This window comes from Tiliqua scincoides, chromosome 9 (assembly GCF_035046505.1).
Source record: "Tiliqua scincoides isolate rTilSci1 chromosome 9, rTilSci1.hap2, whole genome shotgun sequence".
Classification (NCBI taxonomy): domain Eukaryota; kingdom Metazoa; phylum Chordata; class Lepidosauria; order Squamata; family Scincidae; genus Tiliqua; species Tiliqua scincoides.
Window position 1 is genome coordinate 40,802,233 of NC_089829.1, and position 20,091 is coordinate 40,822,323.

General features: G+C 47.7%; 1 pseudogene; it reads left to right on the plus strand.

Annotated features, from left to right (window-relative positions):
- Positions 1–243: 243 nt before the first annotated feature.
- On the plus strand, positions 244–361 carry LOC136660998 (5S ribosomal RNA; annotated as a pseudogene).
- Positions 362–20,091: the final 19,730 nt, after the last annotated feature.

The window sequence follows — 20,091 nt, forward strand, 5'->3', positions numbered from 1 at the left end:
ACGATCTGCTACTTGGAGGAGCACTATGGCCAAATAACCTTGATAGCCACCAAGGTTTGAGCGGTTGGTAAAACTTCCTTTTTTGGGAAGGTAAAACTTCCTTTGGGTGGGTCCCAGTGCTAAAAAGTTTGGAAACCACTGATCTATTACCTTGCATATGTGTGCGTGTGTCACACTTCATGCATTCAGATAAAATGTTGTCAGGCAACACTAAAGAAGAATTGCTCTTATTATGTAGATATAGAAAACAAACTGTTACCCTGCAGATGCCCGATCTCATCTGAACTCGGAAGTTAAGCAGGGTCAGGCCTGGTTAGTACTTGGATGGGAGACCGCCTGGGAATACCGGGTGCTGTAGGCTTATACCAGGGGTGCTCAAACTTTCAACTTTAGGGATGCTGGACCTTTAACAAGTGTATAGAAGAGAGAATTGCAGCAGGTGCAACTTGTCATCCCACAGATGACAAGCTGCACCTGCTAAAATTCTCTCTTCTATACACTTGTTAAAGGTCCAGCATCCCTAAAGTTGAAAGTTTGAGCACCCCTGGCTTATACCATAGTCTTTCGAGACTGAAGGTTGCCAACCAGCAAAGAAAGTATAATGAGGGGTGAAACTTCAGCTAAGTTGAAGTGAGGTTGGAATTGTACTGCAGGACTTTTAGTAAAGTAAGAATGAAAATTAAGAACAGTCATTTGAGGCAACATCGTCAGGAAATAATAAATCCTACCACTAGCAGAAGCATGTCAGCAAAATGTTTAGCTCTGTTGTCTACTCAAAATTGCTGTCTTTGTTTATGAAATCAAGCTGTTGTCCCCTTTAAAAGCACTTATCTTGGTGGCATCAAAATGGTCTGAAACAGACATTAGCATATATTGCACAGGGAAAGCTTGGAGACTGGCTTTTGGTTGTAGGATATTAGAGCTAGCTGGGAGAACAATTGCACTTGTGGGGGAAAAAATGTTCACTGATTGCATTTACAGATTGGATGGGAGGTTATCACCACAACTGATATTTGTTTTGCTAATTATATTCGTCAAGAACAGGTGGGGAAAGATGATATATTGTCCTGGAAATGCACTCAGCTGCACAAAATGTTATCTGATGGTTCCATCCTTTCCCCTAAATTGTGGGGGAATGGAGCTTCCTGTACACATGTAAGATGCCCTCAGATGGTGCACCATCTGTTCCTTCTTCCGAATCTGGGTCCCTACACCATCAAAAGAGGAAGACTGCAAAGTGCTGGTAAATGCGACTCACAGAGTAATGTTGTTCTCCAAAAGGAACTAAGGGCCAAATCCTATCCAATTTTCCAGTGCCAGTGCAGCTGTGCCAATGTGGCATGCACTGCATCTTGTGGCGGGGCAGTAGTCACAGAGGCTTCCTTAAGGTATGGGAACTTTTGTTCCTTTATGTTGAGGCTACATTGCGACTGCACCAGTATTGGAAAACTGGATAGGATAGGGTCCTAAGGCTGCAATCCTAATGTCACTTTCCTGGGAGTAAGTCCCATTGAACACAATAGGACTTACTTCTGAGTAGACCTGCTTAGGATTGTATCCTATGACTATAATTGCTGTGAGTTCAGGATAGGTACAGGTATGGGACCCAGTCTAAACAACATACCTAATTAAGCTGATCATTCATGTGATAGCTTGGATCATTAGTACGGACTACAATCACGTGTAGTTTCCATGGCATACTGACTCAAAAGCCCACCTCCAGTACTCTGTGTGTAGTTCTCAATATTCTTATAAGGCATGACATTTGTAGCATTTATATTGGGATTGTGCGCACCAGTGTCATGAAGTGACATAGCTAGAGGGGGTACAAAGCAGGGCCTAGGAGAGGGGGGTAAAGGGGGTAATTTGTAACCGGGCCCAGGGTCAGAAAGGGGGCCCGGGAGCCAAAGGAGGGGGCCCAGAAAGCTACTGGGACTTGACATTTCCCTATCTCACCTGAACTCACTGCCAGCGCATAATGCTGGGGCACAACCATATGCATGCAGTGTTAATTGCTTCTGCAAGCCATACACACCTAGGGCTAGGAAAGCATCTATGACCCTCCTTAACACAGTGTCAAATCTGGGAGGAAACTGGTCTGCTACAGTAGCTCTTTGGCTTGCGGATCCCATAACCATGAAAGAGTGTATAGAAGCTCAGGGAACCAGCTGTGGGGAAGTTCATGTTGATCCATTCTAGTGTGATCCTAAATATGATGGTGCTAATTTTCTGCAATCGATTTTCTTTATTTCAAAAATTTTAGAGAGACTTAGGAGTGTGTTTGGTTTTCCATATTACTTTAACTGCCAATGTCACATGGTTGGGTAGACCTGGGCTCTGCATCAAGAAGCCTAGTAGACCAAAGAATATAGTGGCTGTCAGCATCCTCTCTCAACCTATTTTGTCCCCCATTCTGCCTGCCCCCATTGCCTCCCTTCCCCTTTGGGAAGGGGCTGTCATGAATATGTACAGTTTAGGCCTAGTAGCATTGCAAAGCCTGAACCAAAGTAACCCAGTAACACAGAAGGGGCTTGCAAGGGGCTTGCAGTCCTAGCTGCAAGGAATTTACAACCCATGGAAGGTGACAAGGTGGCACCTCTGTAGACTGCAAGGCACCCATCAGAGTGGAATGCAGCTGTAGACCTCCAATGGGAGGGGGGAACTAAGGGGATAGCTTTCAACCCCACTTTGGGAAGGCTCTGTCCTCAAGGGTTTCTGATTGGACAGTTTAAAATGAGTACAGAGTCACCCCATCCTGGTAGCCTATGAAGTATAAAAAACAAAGCCCAAAGCGGTTTCTTTGTCCTTGTCTTTGGTCTTTGGTGAGATAGGTGGTGGGTGCACAGCCTGTCCCGCCAGGACCATGTGGCCCATAGGTAACTGGGGCTGAGGATCTACAAACAAAGCTGACCCAGGTGAGAGTTAGGAAATAATAGAGATAGTCAGTTAGCTTTATTATTTTATGCTGATATGTTTCCTAGAAGTTTTTATGCCTCTAGCATTTGCTGCCTTTTGTAACTTTTTGTAACCCTATGTACTTAATAAAGTAAAAATCCTTTTACCATGTTGGTTCATTGTCTGTTGGGGACAAAGGTTCAGAATCCTGCCTAGCCGTTCAGCAAGCTACCAAAAATCCTCATTGTGGACTAGTAACTTGAGGACTGAGACTTTAAGTAAAGAAAGTGCTCAGTGCCTACAAGGGATATAGTTAAGCCTAGAGGGTCTCGGGTTCCCTGGACTGAGGCACTGGCTCTTACAGGGTGGTGGCAGTACTACCGAACAGGGATCTTTGAGGGCTCTAGGGTTCAGAACCAACAACTCTGAGCACCCCAAAACCCTGGGAGTGTATGACGAAGTATACGAGAGGGGCCCAGAAGAAACTTTGTTCCCCTTGCTAAAATTCCTCTCACAGGAAGGAGTGGGGAGAAGGAGTGGCCGCTCACACAGCACATTCAGATGCCTGCAAAACTTAGTGCTTTGCCCCCCGCTAGCTACGCCACTCATGCCTTGATTCCTTCTGGACTGTTTGTTTGAGCAGTGGTTCCCAAACTGTGAGCCATGGCTCTCCAGAGAGCCGCCAAAAGCAGCCAAGGGATTTGTGGAAACATCCCTTGAAGCCTTGCCTTCCTCAAAGCCAGCATTCTCAGGGTCAAGGTGGAGAGCATGCCATTCTCTCCCCTCCTTTGCTCACTGGTGCTGCCTGAGCTCAGCTGAGGCTTCTGCTCCTTTTATTTTAGTTTCAGCCTTTTGGTGCAGTGGTTAGCAATAAAGGCATCCTCACAATGGTGAATCAACCCCTTTTCCTCCAGCTTTGGGGAACTTGGACATTCTACTGTAGGAAATGGACAGCTTGGGCTAGGCCAGATTCCAGAGAAACGTCATGTTTCGGCTAATATGTAGTATGAAGGCTAATGCTGAGGTTTTGCTTCCAGGGAGAAAGTGAAAGGTTTCTTGTGAGCAAAGTCACAAGAGTTTAGACACAATGTGGCAAATGCCATGTCTCAGAGTGGCTCTCCCCATCCCTGCTTGTGGCCAGAGTGCGCTTGGCCTTGCGCAAGCACCTCTTGTGTTCCAACCCAAAGTGTCGACCCAATGTGCGGCGGCAGTGAAGAAGGCCAATTCTATGCTTGGGATCATTAAGAAGGGTATTGAGAACAAAACGGCTAATATTATAATGCCGTCGTACAAATCGATGGTAAGGCCACACCTGGAGTATTGTGTCCAGTTCTGGTCGCCGCATCTCAAAAAAGACATAGTGGAAATGGAAAAGGTGCAAAAGAGAGCGACTAAGCTGATTACGGGGCTGGGGCACCTTCCTTATGAGGAAAGGCTACGGCGTTTGGGCCTCTTCAGCCTAGAAAAGAGACGCTTGAGGGGGGACATGATTGAGACATACAAAATTATGCAGGGGATGGACAGAGTGGATAGGGAGATGCTCTTTACACTCTCACATAATACCAGAACCAGGGGACATCCACTAAAATTGAGTGTTGGGCGGGTTAGGACAGACAAAAGAAAATATTTCTTTACTCAGCGCGTGGTCGGTCTGTGGAACTCCTTGCCACAGGATGTGGTGCTGGCGTCTAGCCTAGACGCCTTTAAAAGGGGATTGGACGAGTTTCTGGAGGAAAAATCCATTATGGGGTACGAGCCATGATGTGTATGCGCAACCTCCTGATTTTAGGAATGGGTTAAGTCAGAATGCCAGATGTAGGGGAGAGCACCAGGACGAGGTCGCTTGTTATCTGGTGTGCTCCCTGGGGCATTTGGTGGGCCGCTGTGAGATACAGGAAGCTGGACTAGATGGGCCTATGGCCTGATCCAGTGGGGCTGTTCTTATGTTCTTATGTTCTTAACTCTACTGCCGGTTTCGGTTTTGTTTATGGGCAAGCTGACAAATTGCCGCTTTCATGAACGAAGACCCGACGAATGCCGTATCGCTTTTGCAACTACACTGCAAAGAAAACAGGGAAAAATATTCCTTGGGCAAGCTACCTGCAGTGAAGGTGACACAGCCCCAGAAGTAATTGAGCCCTTGACCTTGAAAATGCTTACACACAAGTACATTTAAACATATGAGAAGTCCCTTTGAATTTAATCTGATTTACTCCCTTGCCAAAACCATTCTCCAGTATCTACGTTAGCAGGAACAGGGCTTGGAAATTACAAACTCGGGCACAAAAGTAATTTCCCCCCTGCTGTGTAGCCCACCCTCCTCTCCTATTCAACGCAATTGTTCTCGCAAAAGGGCCAATTTAATTTTCTGTTTTCCACTCACAAATGCTAAATTGGGATTACGAGGGTATATAATTTCTTTTTTTTTTTAATTATGAAAGTTAATAGTTGAAAGATTCCTGAAGCAAGCCAAGCAATAATGAAAGCATTAGCTGGCCCATATACCAGAGGGAGAAATCCAGCAACAGTGATAACGGGACGGATTTCGGATTGTTCTTCTCTTTATAGCACATTAAGAAGCACTGTTATCAAATTAAAAAAAAAAGAGTTATGGATTTTCGTTTTGCTTTCTGTGTGTTCTGACTGGCTGTTCTGGACGGCGAGGACTTTGTATCCCTCAAAGAGAGCCTACAGCACAGCCAGTGAATACGGAAATGCAAGGGGCTTTTCCTGCTCTCAAAATACTGAGTTGAGGGTCTGTCTCATTCGCCCCATTGCCTTATTTGATTTGGTGTCTGTTTTACACTGTGATCCTGGAATGCACAGATATGTTGGCATCACAATGGTGAGTTGGCACGCTTTGTGGTACAGATCACCCTGTGAGGGAGGCCAGCGCATCCCCCTCCTGATGGAACTCCTCCTGTGCTGTGGGTGTGGCAACGTACCATCGCCCCAGCCCCACTGCTTTATTATTATTATTATTTTTGCTATAACATTTGGTAGAATAGAGATATTTCAACAGGGTTTGTCTCATTGTATTCTGCATGAAATTGCGCATCGAACGATATATAACATGATGACATTATTCTAAAATATCAAGTTTTTAAACATTTTGGTCAGCTGTGGTGTCACCCCTCTGTGCTCGTCACCTGGTGCGGCCCGCACCCCAGCACCCCTTTAGTGACGCCACCGTTGTGGCCATTTCGCCACACACCACTCCAAATGACATATATAGACTTATAGACCCACAAACACACACACTCAGACACACACGCACACACACAAAACACACACACAATGGCTTGCTTAATGACAGACCTCGTATATGATGGTGGTCAAAGCACAATAAAGATGCTTTAATGAGGCAATCACGCCTCCCATAGCCTGCAGCAGAGTGTTTACACAACAGAGAGGCTTATAGATAGATAGATAGATAGATAGATAGATAGATAGATAGATAGATAGATAGATAGATAGATAGATAGATAGATAGATAGATAGATAGATAGATAGATAGATAGATAGATAGAACATTTTTATTCAAGTTCAGAATAATCACAGTGATAACTGGAAGTGAAAGAAGAACACACAATAAAAATCAGAGTATCACTGGTACTGCCCCCGAGGGTTGGGTATATATATATGTATGTATATAGCCTAGAGCTTCCACCAGCAGCTACGCAAATCACACTGAGAGCCAGGGACTGAGCCTTCCACCCACCCTCTTTCCACTCTTCCTCTCCACACTGGGTGACACCAACCCTAGTGAAGCCTCTGAGCGGAGGCCCCTAGTCCTTGATAATTTAAACGCCGCTGTTCTAAGGTACACCAAGCTCCGCGAGAAATTTATTTGGAGTTCTTTAATGGATCAAGGCTTACCAGTGCTTCGTTCACTAACAAGAGATAAGCTTCCCTAAAAGACCTCCATCCTCAACTGATCTCCCCCTACAGCGCACAGTTGTACAGGAGCATTGGTGAATTTTACGAGGGCTCCTAATTCACTCCTAATCGAATGACGGTGAGTCCCAAAAGCCTGACCAACTTTCTGGATATTAACTGTGAAGGTGCATCATGAAATGTTTCCAGAATCTTCTGCAGCACAATGACATTCCTTAGCAGATGCGCAGGGGCTCAATGGCAGACAACACTTGCACAGAAAGGGCTCCCTGAAGCTAGTATAGTTCAGAAACTACTGAACTACAGCTTTTGTCAAGTAATCTACTAATTAAATAGATTAAAGCCCACAGCCCTGCGCTAGGAGCAACCTCAACTTTGGCTTTTGCTGAATGAAATTTGTTCAGTAGGAGGGAAATCTGCAAGGTAGACAGACAGTCCGATTGCCCCTGCAAGCACAGGGACGCAAACTTTGTTTGAGAGAATGGCCGTTGTACTCAAGGTTTCTGCTCAGTCAGAAACACTTCCTTGCCAGGCGCAGCAATCACGGTGTGAAGAAGGGGGTGAAAACAGCACATACAAACAGCACACACAAAGGTTTGTACCTTCCACCCTTCCCCGAGCTGCTCGTGCCTTTGGCAAATAGCGGAAGAAGTTGTTACCGAATCAATCTTTACTTGTGGCTTCCTAGCGGAGGATCTGTGGAAGCGCTCAGCAGTGTTGCGAACAGAAGAATGGAAGCGATCATTACTCTCCGTTTTCAGCCTATTGATGCTGAAAATGTTTGCTGTGAACCGGTAAGTGGAAATAAGATCGCTGACAGATACCGCAAGGCACCCTGATGTCCCCAATGCATGCAAACTCTAGGTGCAATCCCATACACGTCTATTCAAAAGTAAGTTTAAAGGAATTCAGTAAGACTAAGGGCACAATCCTGCCCCTCGCTTGGGCCGATGCAAGACCCTTGCGCCAGCCCAAAATTGCGCCAATTTTTGGGTAGATAGGCCGGCGCACAGATGTATGCCGACCTCCCCATGCCAATGCGGGCTCCAGAGGAAAAATGAGTTGCATTGGCCAAGCTCAGCCAATGCAGGGGTCTGGGGGGTCATGGGGAGGGTGGGGAGGAAGTGGGAGGGAGGTGTTTCGGGGCAGGGGGAGGGCTGGCGGTGGGCGTTCCCAGGGGCAGGTGGGGAGCAAGAGGCAGGGCCATGATCCGGCTCTTATGCCGGATCCTGACCCCATTCCCAGGCAGCACAGCACAGCTCTGGGCTTCTTGGATTTGCACCACCTCATCAGGTGGCGCAGATTCAAATAGACCCATTGGGGCCACTGCAGCACAACATGGGGTAAGGGAAAAGACTTCTCCTTGCCTCGGCTGCGCTGCTTTTGGCCCCAAACTTGTGCTAGATGCGGCACAGACCCACTCGCCTTCCTGTTTCCAGCGCAATTTAGGATTGCACCCTAACAGCCCAATCCTATCCCTCCCAGTGCTGCAGGCTATAACAGTGCCAAAATGTGGGACCTGGGAGGCTGTCGGAAGTCTCCTCTGGGGAAGGGGATATTCATCCCCTTACCCCACATAAAGCCCCAGGCCCCGCAATGAGGCTAGTCACGTCTGCACCAGCTAAATCGCTCCACTTAGGGCTTCCGAGCTCAACATGGAGCATAGGATCTGGCGGAGGAGGCCTCCACCAGTTCCACCTCTCCCAGGCTTTCTATCCCCCTGTTCCACCCTCCCCTACCCAGGAACACCTTCCCCCACCTTCCTGCCACCTTCCCCACACACCCCACACCTGCCAGCGCTTACTTTATCACTGCTGGGGCCTCTTCTGTGGCACTGGCAGGGGCGATGCTGGCCTCCCCCCTGGTGCTACTTGCTCACATGATGCTGCAAATGTGCTTTACAGCACACCTGCAATGCCCTGAGCCAGAGGTGCAAGCATGCCACCAGCACTGAGGCCCATAGGATTGGGCCTTTAGAGCCTAATCCTACCCCCCCCCCAACCCACTGATGCAACTGCAATAAAAATGGGCTTTCTGTATCCAGTGGGATGGAGGGTAGGAGGCCTCACAGGATTTAAATCCTCTTGCCCTGTGTAAGCTTCCTGACCCACAACGGATCTCCTTGGACCCGGGCTAGCAATTTTGCTAGCACAAGTCAGCAGGCCAGAACCCATAGGATTGGGCTGTTTCTCCCAGGTACATATGTACAGGATTGCAGCCTAAGAAGTGCTATCGGTCATGTCGTGAGAATGGATGATGGCCTGATCCCAAAGGATCTCCTCTATGGAGAACTCGTGCAAGGAAAGCGCCTTACAGGTAGACCACAGCTGCGATACAAGGACATCTGCAAGAGGGATCTGAAGGCCTTAGGAGTGGACCTCAACAAGTGGGAAACCCTGGCCTCTGAGCGGCCCGCTTGGAGGCAGGCTGTGCAGCATGGCCTTTCCCAGTTTGAAGAGACACTTGGCCAGCAGTCTGAGGCAAAGAGGCAAAGAAGGAAGGCCCATAGCCAGGGAGACAGACCAGGTGCAGACTGCACTTGCTCCCGGTGTGGAAGGGATTGTCACTCCCGGATTGGCCTTTTCAGCCACACTAGACGCTGTGCCAGAACCACCTTCCAGAGCGCGATACCAGAGTATTTCGAGACTGAAGGTTGTCAACTGGTTTTCTTTTAGAGATCCTACCTCCATGTTCCATACACAAAACTGCCATGCCCAGAGCCACCTGCTACAATAGCTTCAGCTTTTAATTAGAATACATCAAAATACAATTATGCCCAGATATGATCAAATAATTTCTGTTTAATGAACCACTTGATCTTTAACCGATCTTCTTCATCTTAAGTAAAATAATATACATGTAAGACAAACCTACACATATTTGTAGATTGATGGGGAGCCAGACCATAATAGGGGTGGTCTAGAGGGCTGGATGGGAGTATACTGAGCCTGAATATTTTCAACCTGCATTGCTCGAGGGGGAGAACTTAATAATTATGGGGAACCACATTGCAGTTATGTAAATTCACAATTAATGAAAATTGTGGCCTGTTTCAGCCCAATTTATTGCTTCATGTCTTCACACCCTAATCTACAATTCAATCCATTAACTGAGCCCAAGAAAAGGAAAATAAGGTGTATGGATTTCACTGTTCTCTCTCTCTCTCCTCCCTCCTGGCATCCTGTCTGTGATCTGTACTCAGCATATGTAGGCTGTCCTAAAGCTGCTGAAGGCTCCCACACAAATAAATGGAAAGGACTGAAAATCAGTGAAAAATAATTTGATGTTCTTCCTTTTGTTGCCTGTTCATTTTCATCCCCATTCATTGTCATCATCAACACGAATAAGGTGCATTTGTATTTAAAGCACCAATCACTATAGGCAATGGTTAGATAGATCAGTGATTCTCAAACTTTTCGCACCAGGACCCACCTTTTGGGATGGTAATCTATCAGGACCCAGTGGAAGTGATGTCATGACCGGAAGTGACACCATGAAGCGGAGGAATTTTTAACAATCCTAGGCTGAAATCCTACCCACCCTTATCCTAAATCTAAATCTGTAGGCAGTAAATCTGTCGGCAGTAGCTTCCAACCTGGAGGCATGGAATCCAGCAGTATAAAGGTAGCTCCCAGCTTCGAAAGGTAACGTGATATTTTTTAATGATGTCAGATAAATTCTGTCAAATACAAAGCAAGGAGTTTCCAGGGACCTCGTGACTGCATGAAATCTTTCCGTATCAGTTGCAGTGTACTCTGAAGCAATGCAATGTCTGCCTTAATGAACGCACCGTTATTTTTTTTAATCCCTTCTAATTAATATTACCATGGCATTTGTTTAAAACGTTGCTTCTCCAAAAGCGCTTTAATTGCAATACGCTTTTTATGTTGCCTGGGCTCACGGATGGAGGGAATACAATCATTAATTATCATAATTAAGACACCTCAATACACTGTGGCAGGCAGGCCACGCAACCTGAGCGGCGTCATTATCTTATCTCTGACGGTTTGGTTTCTCCATCCGATGTTATCGCCCGTTTGCCTAATCATTAAGAAATGCGGTGCTAATTAGCACATGGAATTCATTCTACATCAGGCTGAATTGAATCAAGGCCTATTATCTTGAACCGTAAGACACTTCAGGCTTCAGAGTAATAAGGCATGATACATTATACAGTTCATACACATTTCATGAACCTCAACATTGCCGCTGTGTGTGTGTGTGTGTGTGTGTGTGTGTGTGTGTGAGCTTCACACCCCCCACCAGCACTCTGGCATTAGTTATGCCATTTCCAGGTCACTCAATTCTCTCATACCATTTAACAGTTGATTACACTGCAAGAGTCGGAGGCTGAATTGTCTCCTTGTCTGAAAAAGCTAAACAGGATCAAGGTGGGTCTTGGATGGTGACCAGAAGCTGCAGGTAGAGATGAGGGAATGTGGTCTGGCAAGAACTGGATAATATCCTAAGAACCAACCTGAGGTGTGTTTTGCAGCTACCTGTGGAAGCTTGGAAAGCGCAAGAGCTCTACAGCCCTTCCTAGCGACACACCAGTGCCCACCTTAACTGCTCCTCCTGCTTCTATTCCTATGACTCAAAAGGAAGAGGAGAATGGAAAGGAACAGCATGTGTGGAGGAAAGAAGAGAGATGGGCTGGGGATACTGTAGCCCACCACTTTCTTCTCCTCTTCTCCTCACATCCTCATTGACTTCATTATCTCTTCTTTTTCTTAATCCAGAGAGCAGAAAAAGGAGAACCAACAGTGGAGGCTGGCAGGCAGACAGTAGGGTTGCCAACTGTGTCCAAAGCTCTTTCTGGATTTTCCTTTTCCAGTCTTGATGCAACTTTAGAAATTCCAGGAGGAATCTCTAGGATCATCATCATCATCATCATCATCATCATCATCATCATCATCATCATCACTCAGTATTTATATACCACCTTTCTGGTCATCAAATTGCTCCTCTGACTTTATTCAAGGCAGTTTACATAGGCAGGTGTTTCTAAATCCTTCAAGGGGATTTTTACAATCATAGGGGTTCTCTCTTTCAAGAACCAACCACATTTCAGAAAGGATCTTCCTGGCTTGGTCTCACTTCTGGCCTCCGGTTCTCCCAGGCAGGCTGACAAGCAGCTCCAGCTCTCATAGGATTGCTTTCAGTAGTCACCTGGAGATGGATGCTGATTTTTGGAAACAACAATACTCTCTTGGAGGGCTGGCATCCCTGGTGCACAGAGATACCCATCCCACCACCGGAGATAGCTGCCTTGATGCATTTGCAACATTCCACAGTTGCCCAATAGCATAGCTACAGGGGGGGGCACAGCACCAAGTTTTGCAAGGTACCTCAATGTGCTGTGCAAGCCGCCCCTCCCCCTCACTGAAAGAGCCGTTCCTGGTGTCTCCACCACTTTACTCTGGCCACTGGGAATGGCTCTGATATCGAGGGGGAGAGGCAGCTTGCATGGCACCTTGAGATGCCCTGCAAAACTTAGTGCTGTGTCCCCCTATAGATACACTACTGCATTTGCCTTGATAACAGAACTATCGGACATATAACAGCTCTTCACTCTTGCTCCTTCCCTCTGGCTAATCACTTGCTACAGTTGCTTCTCACTTTTGTCTACTACTGCCTTCCTTTCCTCAAGCTGTATGACACTTAGGGCGCAATCCTATACTGCGCTGGAACAGGCAAGCCAAGAGGCTTGCACTGTATCCGGCGCGGGATGGGGGCCAAAAATGACCCAACCAGAGGCAAGGGGAAACTTTCCCCCTTACCTCTGGGTAAGGCACACTTGCCCCTATGGATCTCCTTGGATTTGTGCCACCTCCTGAGGTGGCACAATTCCGAGGAGAATGTTGGCAACCTTCAGTCTCGAAAGACTCTGGTATCGCGCTCTGAAAGGTGGTTCTGGAACAGCGTCTAGTGTGGCTGAAAAGGCCAATTCGGGAGTGACAATCCCTTCCACACTGGGAGTAAGTGCAGTCTGTCCCTGGTCTGTCTCCCTGGCTACGGGCCTTCCTCCTTTGCCTCTTTGCCTCAGTCTGTTGGCCAAGTGTCTCTTCAAACTGGGAAAGGCCATGCTGCACAGCCTGCCTCCAAGCGGGACACTCAGAGGCCAGGGTTTCCCACCTGTTGAGGTCCACTCCTAAGGCCTTCAGATCCCTCTTGCAGATGTCCTTGTATCGCAGCTGTGGTCTACCTGTAGGGCGCTTTCCTTGCACGAGTTCTCCATAGAGGAGATCCTTTGGGATCCAGCCATCATCCATTCTCACGATGTGACCAAGTCAACGCAGGCGTCTCTGTTTCAGCAGTGCATACATGCTAGGGATTTCAGCACATTCCAGGACTGTGTTGTTTGGAACTTTGTCCTGCCAGGTGATGCCGAGGATGCGTCGGAGGCAGCGCATGTGGAAAGCGTTCAGTTTCCTCTCCTGTTGTGAGCGAAGAGTCCATGACTCGCTGCAGTACAGAAGTGTACTCAGGACGCAAGCTCTGTAGACCTGGATCTTGGTATGTTTCATCAGCTTCTTGTTGGACCAGACTCTCTTTGTGAGTCTGGAAAACGTGGTAGCTGCTTTACCGATGCGCTTGTTTAGCTCGGTATCGAGAGAAAGAGTGTCGGAGATTGTTGAGCCAAGGTACACAAAGTCATGGACAACCTCCAGTTCATGCACAGAGATTGTAATGCAGGGAGGTGAGTCCACATCCTGAACCATGACCTGTGTTTTCTTCAGGCTGATTGTCAGTCCAAAATCTTGGCAGGCCTTGCTAAAACGATCCATGAGCTGCTGGAGATCTTTGGCAGAGTGGGTAGTGACAGCTGCATCGTTGGCAAAGAGGAAGTCATGCAGACATTTCAGCTGGACTTTGGACTTTGCTCTCAGTCTGGAGAGGTTGAAGAGCTTTCCGTCTGATCTGGTCCGGAGATAGATGCCTTCTGTTGCAGTTCCAGAGGCCTGCTTCAGCAGGACAGCGAAGAAAATCCCAAACAAGGTTGGCGCAAGAACACAGCCCTGCTTCACTCTGCTTCGGATGTCAAAAGGGTCTGATGTGGAGCCATCAAAGACAACAGTGCCCTTCATGTCCTTGTGGAAAGATCTGATGATGCTGAGGAGCCTGGGTGGACATCCGATCTTGGGGAGAATCTTGAAGAGGCCGCCTCTGCTGACCAGGTCGAAAGCCTTCGTGAGATCTATGAAGGCTATAAAGAGTGGCTGTCGTCATTCCCTGCATTTCTCCTGCAGTTGTCTAAGGGAGAATACCATATCAGTGGTGGACCTGTTGGCTCGGAATCCACACTGCGATTCTAGATAGACGCTCTCTGCAAGTACCTGGAGCCACTTTAGTGCAACTCGGGCAAACAACTTTCCTACAACGCTAAGGAGAGAGATGCCGTGGTAGTTGTTGCAGTCACCCCTGTTGCCTTTGTTCTTGTACAGCATGATGATGATGTTTGCATCCTTCATGTCTTGAGGTACTCCACCTTCTCTCCAGCAAAGACAGAGGATTTCATGCAGCTCAGTGACGATGATCTCTTTGCAGCATTTTAGGACTTCAGCAGGGATGCTGTCTTTTCCAGGTGCCTTGCCAAAGGGCCACGTGAAGTTCTTCTAGGGTTGGTTCACTGTCAAGCTCCTCCAACACAGGCAGGCACTCAATGTTGTTCAGTGCTTCTTCGGTGACTACATTTTCTCTGGAATATAGCTCAGAGTAGTGCTGCACCCAGCGTTCCATCTGCTGCGCCCGATCCTGGATGACCTCGCCTGTGGCAGACTTCAGAGGGGCAATTTTCTTCTGCGTTGGACCTAGGGCCTGCTTAATACCGTCATACATCCCCTTGATGTTGCCCGTGTCAGCTGCTATCTGTATCTTGGAACAGAGCTGGAGCCAGTAGTTGTTAGCACATCTCCTGGCAGTCTGTTGGACTTTGCTGCGAGCAGCTCGGAGTACCTGCAGGTTGCGCTCACTGGGACAGTGACAGAGGGGATGGAGGGTCATGCCGCAGCTGCCTGGGGCTTCCCGTGCGAGGTGGAGGGCTGCTGGGTGGGTCCCGCAGAGCGGAGGGGCCAGCCCTGGACTCCGATCCGCAGCTCAGCCCTGCCTGGCTCTGCTCTCCCCATGTGGGCGGTGGGAGGCTGCAGGCTGGGACCCCGCAGGAGGCTCAGCACCAGCAGGATCGGCTCTCAAAGGATCCAGTGGAAGGTCTGTGATGGGCGTGGGGGGAAGGGACCTGATGCAGATGCAAGGGGGGCACCAGGATGCAGGTTATGTCTTGAGTGCTCCCTGAAGCATCTTTTCGACCACTTGAGTCGCTTAAGTGTGGCTGAGAATCCACCTTCCCCAGTCAGGTTGCCACCTTCTTCTCTGGCATGACTGTTGTGCCCTTTCCTGGCAGGCAGAAATTCAACAGGCCTGCACTTCCCCAGCATGGTCAAACACTGCTCTGAAAGGATCACTTGTTCCCGAGGAGAATGGAGTGGCTCAAAGCCACTCTAAACTCCCCGGCAACAGGGGTTGGGATCTGGCATAACTGCCAGATCCCAGCCCCACCCCCCACTTCCCACCTGCCCTTGGGGTCACCCACTGCCCCCCTCCCAGCCAATGCAAGGCTCTCTACAAAAGCTGCCATGAAGGCTGATACAGCTTACTCCCAAGAAGACTCAAACATGCCTTATGGCACATTAGCAACCCTCTTGGGCCAGTGCAAGGGACTTGTGCCGGCCCTAGTGCAGCCCTGGAGCTCATGCTGTTGGAGATGGAAGTGGAGGTCATAGCATCAGGTAACCAGTGGGGAGTAGGGAGGGTCAAGAAAGACTGATGAGGTTCTGCCAGCATTTAATTTGCTGGTGTGTTTGACAGTTTGGATGGGCTCAGAGGATGTCTGAAAAATACACCCAGAGCTTTCTTTATTCCTTCTCTCTTCAGCCTCAGAATCTAGCTCTGTTCTTCTGTAAATTAGAATGAACTGTTGCTTCAGCCCACGAGAAATCAAGTACTCTTCACCTCTTTTTAACATGAGCGGGGCATACACATTACAGGTTACAGATACCTCCTTCTTCTCTGGGAAGCTTGGAAACGTTGGCTCCTAAAGGCAGGGCTAGGGAAATCTAGCAGTATTTTCGGGAGATTGTTGTTGAGAATATGTATATACTGCCTTTTGACAAAAAGCACCTGAAAACACCAGGGAACTAGATGGTTCCCTGTTCCAAAAGGGCTTACAACCTAAAAAGATGCAGAAGAACCCCAGCAAACAGCCACTAGAAAAGACATTGTACTGGGTTGAAGAGGAACAGTTAATCTCTCCCTACTAAAGATAGGGGGAATGGCTCTTTCCTTCTGAAGAAAGCATCTTCTTGGCACTTTTTGGAAAAGAATCAAACTATAACAGGAAGGAGAAACTATTATGGTTTCAGTGTTATTGATCCAACATATATTTGTAGCACATTCAGTGAATAGTCTGACAAATTGATGTTGAATAGAAATGTGTCAGTCACTTCCTTCAATTCTGTTCTCAAAACCCACCTTGAAGTCTTTGGTACCACATATTTGTCCCTAAGTCTATGAAACTGTGAAAAAATTGCATGTACTACCCCTGTTTACCTTTGCCTCTCCCTTCTGTTGTTTCTGAATCTAGAATGTAAGCCTCTCAGGGCAGAAACCTGACTTTTCACTCTGTGAAAAGTGCTTTGTATGTTGTTGGCACCAGTGTGGTGGGAGCAAAACGGAGCTGTACACTTGCAGGCTGTGGTGAGGCTCCCTGAAAAACTTAGTACTTTGCTTCCCCTCTAGCTATGCCACTGGTTGGCACTCTGTCTTTTTACACACACACACGGTGGAGGGGGGGCTGTAAAATCTGCATTTCCCCCACATTTCTATGCTACTCTTTCAAGTCAAATGGCCAACGCTTGTGCAGAAACCTAAATATAGGGCATCCTAAGAAAAAGTGCAATTGCTTTATAGTGTCAAATTTAGCATGCTATAATTCATACATATACTGCATATATGTACATATAATTCATACATATAATTCATACATATGGTATGCTATAATTCATACATATACATATAATTCATACATATACATATACATAGAAACCATTGTGTGACCCAGATTAATTAGGGCACAATCCTAACCCGGTGTACTCAGAAGTAAGTCCTATTTTGTTCAATGGGACTTACTCTCAGGAAAGTGTGGTTAGGATTGCAACCTGAATTAATTAGTTAATGAATGAATGAGACCAAGTGCTCCCCGTCAGGATCTATAAACCACCAACGTTTGTTGACTTAAAGGCTCTGTAGACGTTCACTGGTGTGTGTGCTGGGAGGGTTGTGTATACCTCTTCAGTGGCTTTCCTGAGATGTTCAAATGCTGCAGGTTTTCTACAATGAGGTATATATGAATTGGAGTTCATTAAAATGTGTGGACATTTTTGAGACACCCTGTATATAAATTTGCTGCTGCCTTGGAAGGAACAGTAATACCCCCCCCCCCCCCAGCAATGGAAAGCAAGGACATGGCATATTGGCAGCATAGGCGTGACTGCTGATAATTAAAGCAATAATCATGAATCTGGGCAAAGCTTCTTGTGCTAACAGTACACGAAGATTGGAAAAGCAGTAAATAAGAGTGAGAGGGAAGGTGGCATCTATCAATGCCAGCTTAGCAGCAATTATAACTGGGGGCTGATGGTGCAGAGTTGCCAGCATACAAGGAAGACATGGATCAAAAACGGCACAGTGTGACAGCTGTCACCTCGCCTCCCCTGCCAGAGAAAAAGAAACATTGACTTCCAAGCTGAAGACATGACTCACAGCTCAGATGGAAGACTGAAAGGCTTCGTCGCTGAAATATAATAGATTAGGGACCATTCCGTGCATAAAGATGGTTGCACAGGGGGAGGGGGGGCTGGGGAGGCAATGTTGGGGGCCAGGCCCATGCATTGACCTATTCTTGGCCTAACCCCTGAGATCCCATCACTGTCATTGCTCTCTACACAGCCTGGCAAAACTAGCCATATGGGGACTCTTCTTCTTTCTCCAACCAACTGTCTTTTCCTTGCCCCCAGGTGCCATGTCAGTTTCCAGATACCATGTAGTCCAACACTGTACCAGTGGTTCCCAAACTGTGCACTGGGGCACCTGAGGGCATGGCAAAATCATTGGGGCAGCTTCTTCTTCCCTGCTCTCCTGGCTGCCGCCATCTTGGTTGGTTGGTTGGCAACCTTCAGTCTTGAAAGACTATGGTATAAGGCTACAGCACCCAGTATTCCCAGGCGGTCTCCCATCCAAGTACTGACCAGGCCTGACCCTGCTTAGCTTCCGAGATCATGGTATAAGCCTACAGCCCCCGGTATTCCCAGGCGGTCTCCCATCCAAGTACTAACCAGGCCTGACCCTGCTTAGCTTCCGAGATCATGGTATAAGCCTACAGCACCCGGCATTCCCTGGCGGTCTCCCATCCAAGTACTAACTGGGCCTGACCCTGCTTAGCTTCCGAAACCAGACAAGATCGGGCATGTGCAGGGTAACTGCCAGCTTGCATTGCACAAGATCTTGCAAGAACTGTGCAAGATCTCATAAGAATCACACAAAATCACACACAAGAGCCAGGGTGGTGAAGTGGTTTGGGAGGTGGACTTAGACCTGGAAGATCCAGGTTTGAATCCCCTTTCAGCCATGAAGCTTCCTGGGTGACCTTGGGCCAGTCACTTCCTCTCGGCCTCACCTACCTCACAGCGCTGTTGTGAGGACAAATGGAGGGGAGCAGTTGTGTACACCATCCTGAGCTTTGGAGGAAGGGTGGTATAAAAATGTTAAAAACAAAAAGTAAAATATCACGCAAGAGCTCAAGCGGTCCAAGATGGCAGTGCTTGGGAGAGCCAGGAAGAAGAGGCTGTCACAAAAGAAAGGTTTCGTTACCACATCTAATTCCATCCTGCCTTGCATTGATAAGGAGTAGGCCCTTATCCACATTGCTATGGTTTCAGAGACTTGGCCGTTTCTGCACTTCCATCTCTGTCTTCTTCAGCCACCTCAAACACGGATTATATTGTGTTGGCCTAATGGGTGCTTCCTGAACCCCAACATGGACCAACATCTACTCTGTAGAGGTCTGTATCCCATCTATAGCTCTCTGATGATACTTAGAGATGTCAGTATGAGACACATATGATTCCCCACCAAGCCTTGTTGTGGGGTTAGCTATGGAACCTTTTTGTATTGGCAACCTTCAGTCTCGAGAGACTCTGGTATCGCGCTCTGAAAGGTGGTTCTGGCACAGCGTCTAGTGTGACTGAAAAGGCCAATCCGGGAGTGACAATCCCTTCCACACTGGGAACAAGTGCAGTCTGTCCCTGGTCTGTCTCCCTGGCTATGGGCCTTCCTTCTTTGCCTCTTCGCCTCAGACTGTTGGCCAAGTGTCTCTTCAAACTGGGAAAGGCCATGCTGCACAGCCTGCCTCCAAGTGGGCCGCTCAGAGGCCAGGGTTTCCCACGTTGAGGTCCATCCCTAAGGCCTTCAAATCCCTCTTGCAGATGTCCTTGTATCGCAACTGTGGTCTACCTATAGGGTGCTTTCCTTGCACGAGTTCTCCATAGAGGAGATCCTTCGGGATCCGGCCATCATCCATTCTCACGACATGACCGAGCCAACGCAGGCGTCTCTGTTTCAGCAGTGAATACATGCTAGGGATTCCAGCACGTTCCAGGACTGTGTTGTTTGGAACTTTGTCCTACCAGGTGATGCCGAGGATGTGTCGGAGGCAGCGCATGTGGAAAGCGCTCAGTTTCCTCTCCTGTTGTGAACCTAGGTACCAAGGATAATGCCAGGATGCCAAAATAGCAGTCAGCACATCAGGTTGCCATTCTGTCCCCAAACCCAAGTTCAGAAGACAGGGCCCAGTGAGGCCACAAAATGGGACTTGCTGAGTTCACATACTGGTATACTGTTGAATGACCCCAAAAATCAGGTACCAAAGTGCAGCCTTTTGGCAAAGGGGTGGCAAAAAGAAAAGGAAAAGAGAGATCCTAGGTGTTGGGGATGTATTTTCTCAGTGAGAAAATAGCAGTGTATATTGGATTTATTTTCAGACTGATGAGTGAAACAAATTTTTAGGGCAAATTATATTGCAATGGTTGGCAACCTTCAGTCTCGAAAGCCTATGATATAAGCCTACAGCACCCAGTATTCCCAGGCAGTCTCCCATCCAAGTACTAACCAGGCCTGACCCTGCTTAGCTTCTAAGATCAGACAAGATTGGGCATATGAAGGGTAACAGTTGCAATATATTCCTGC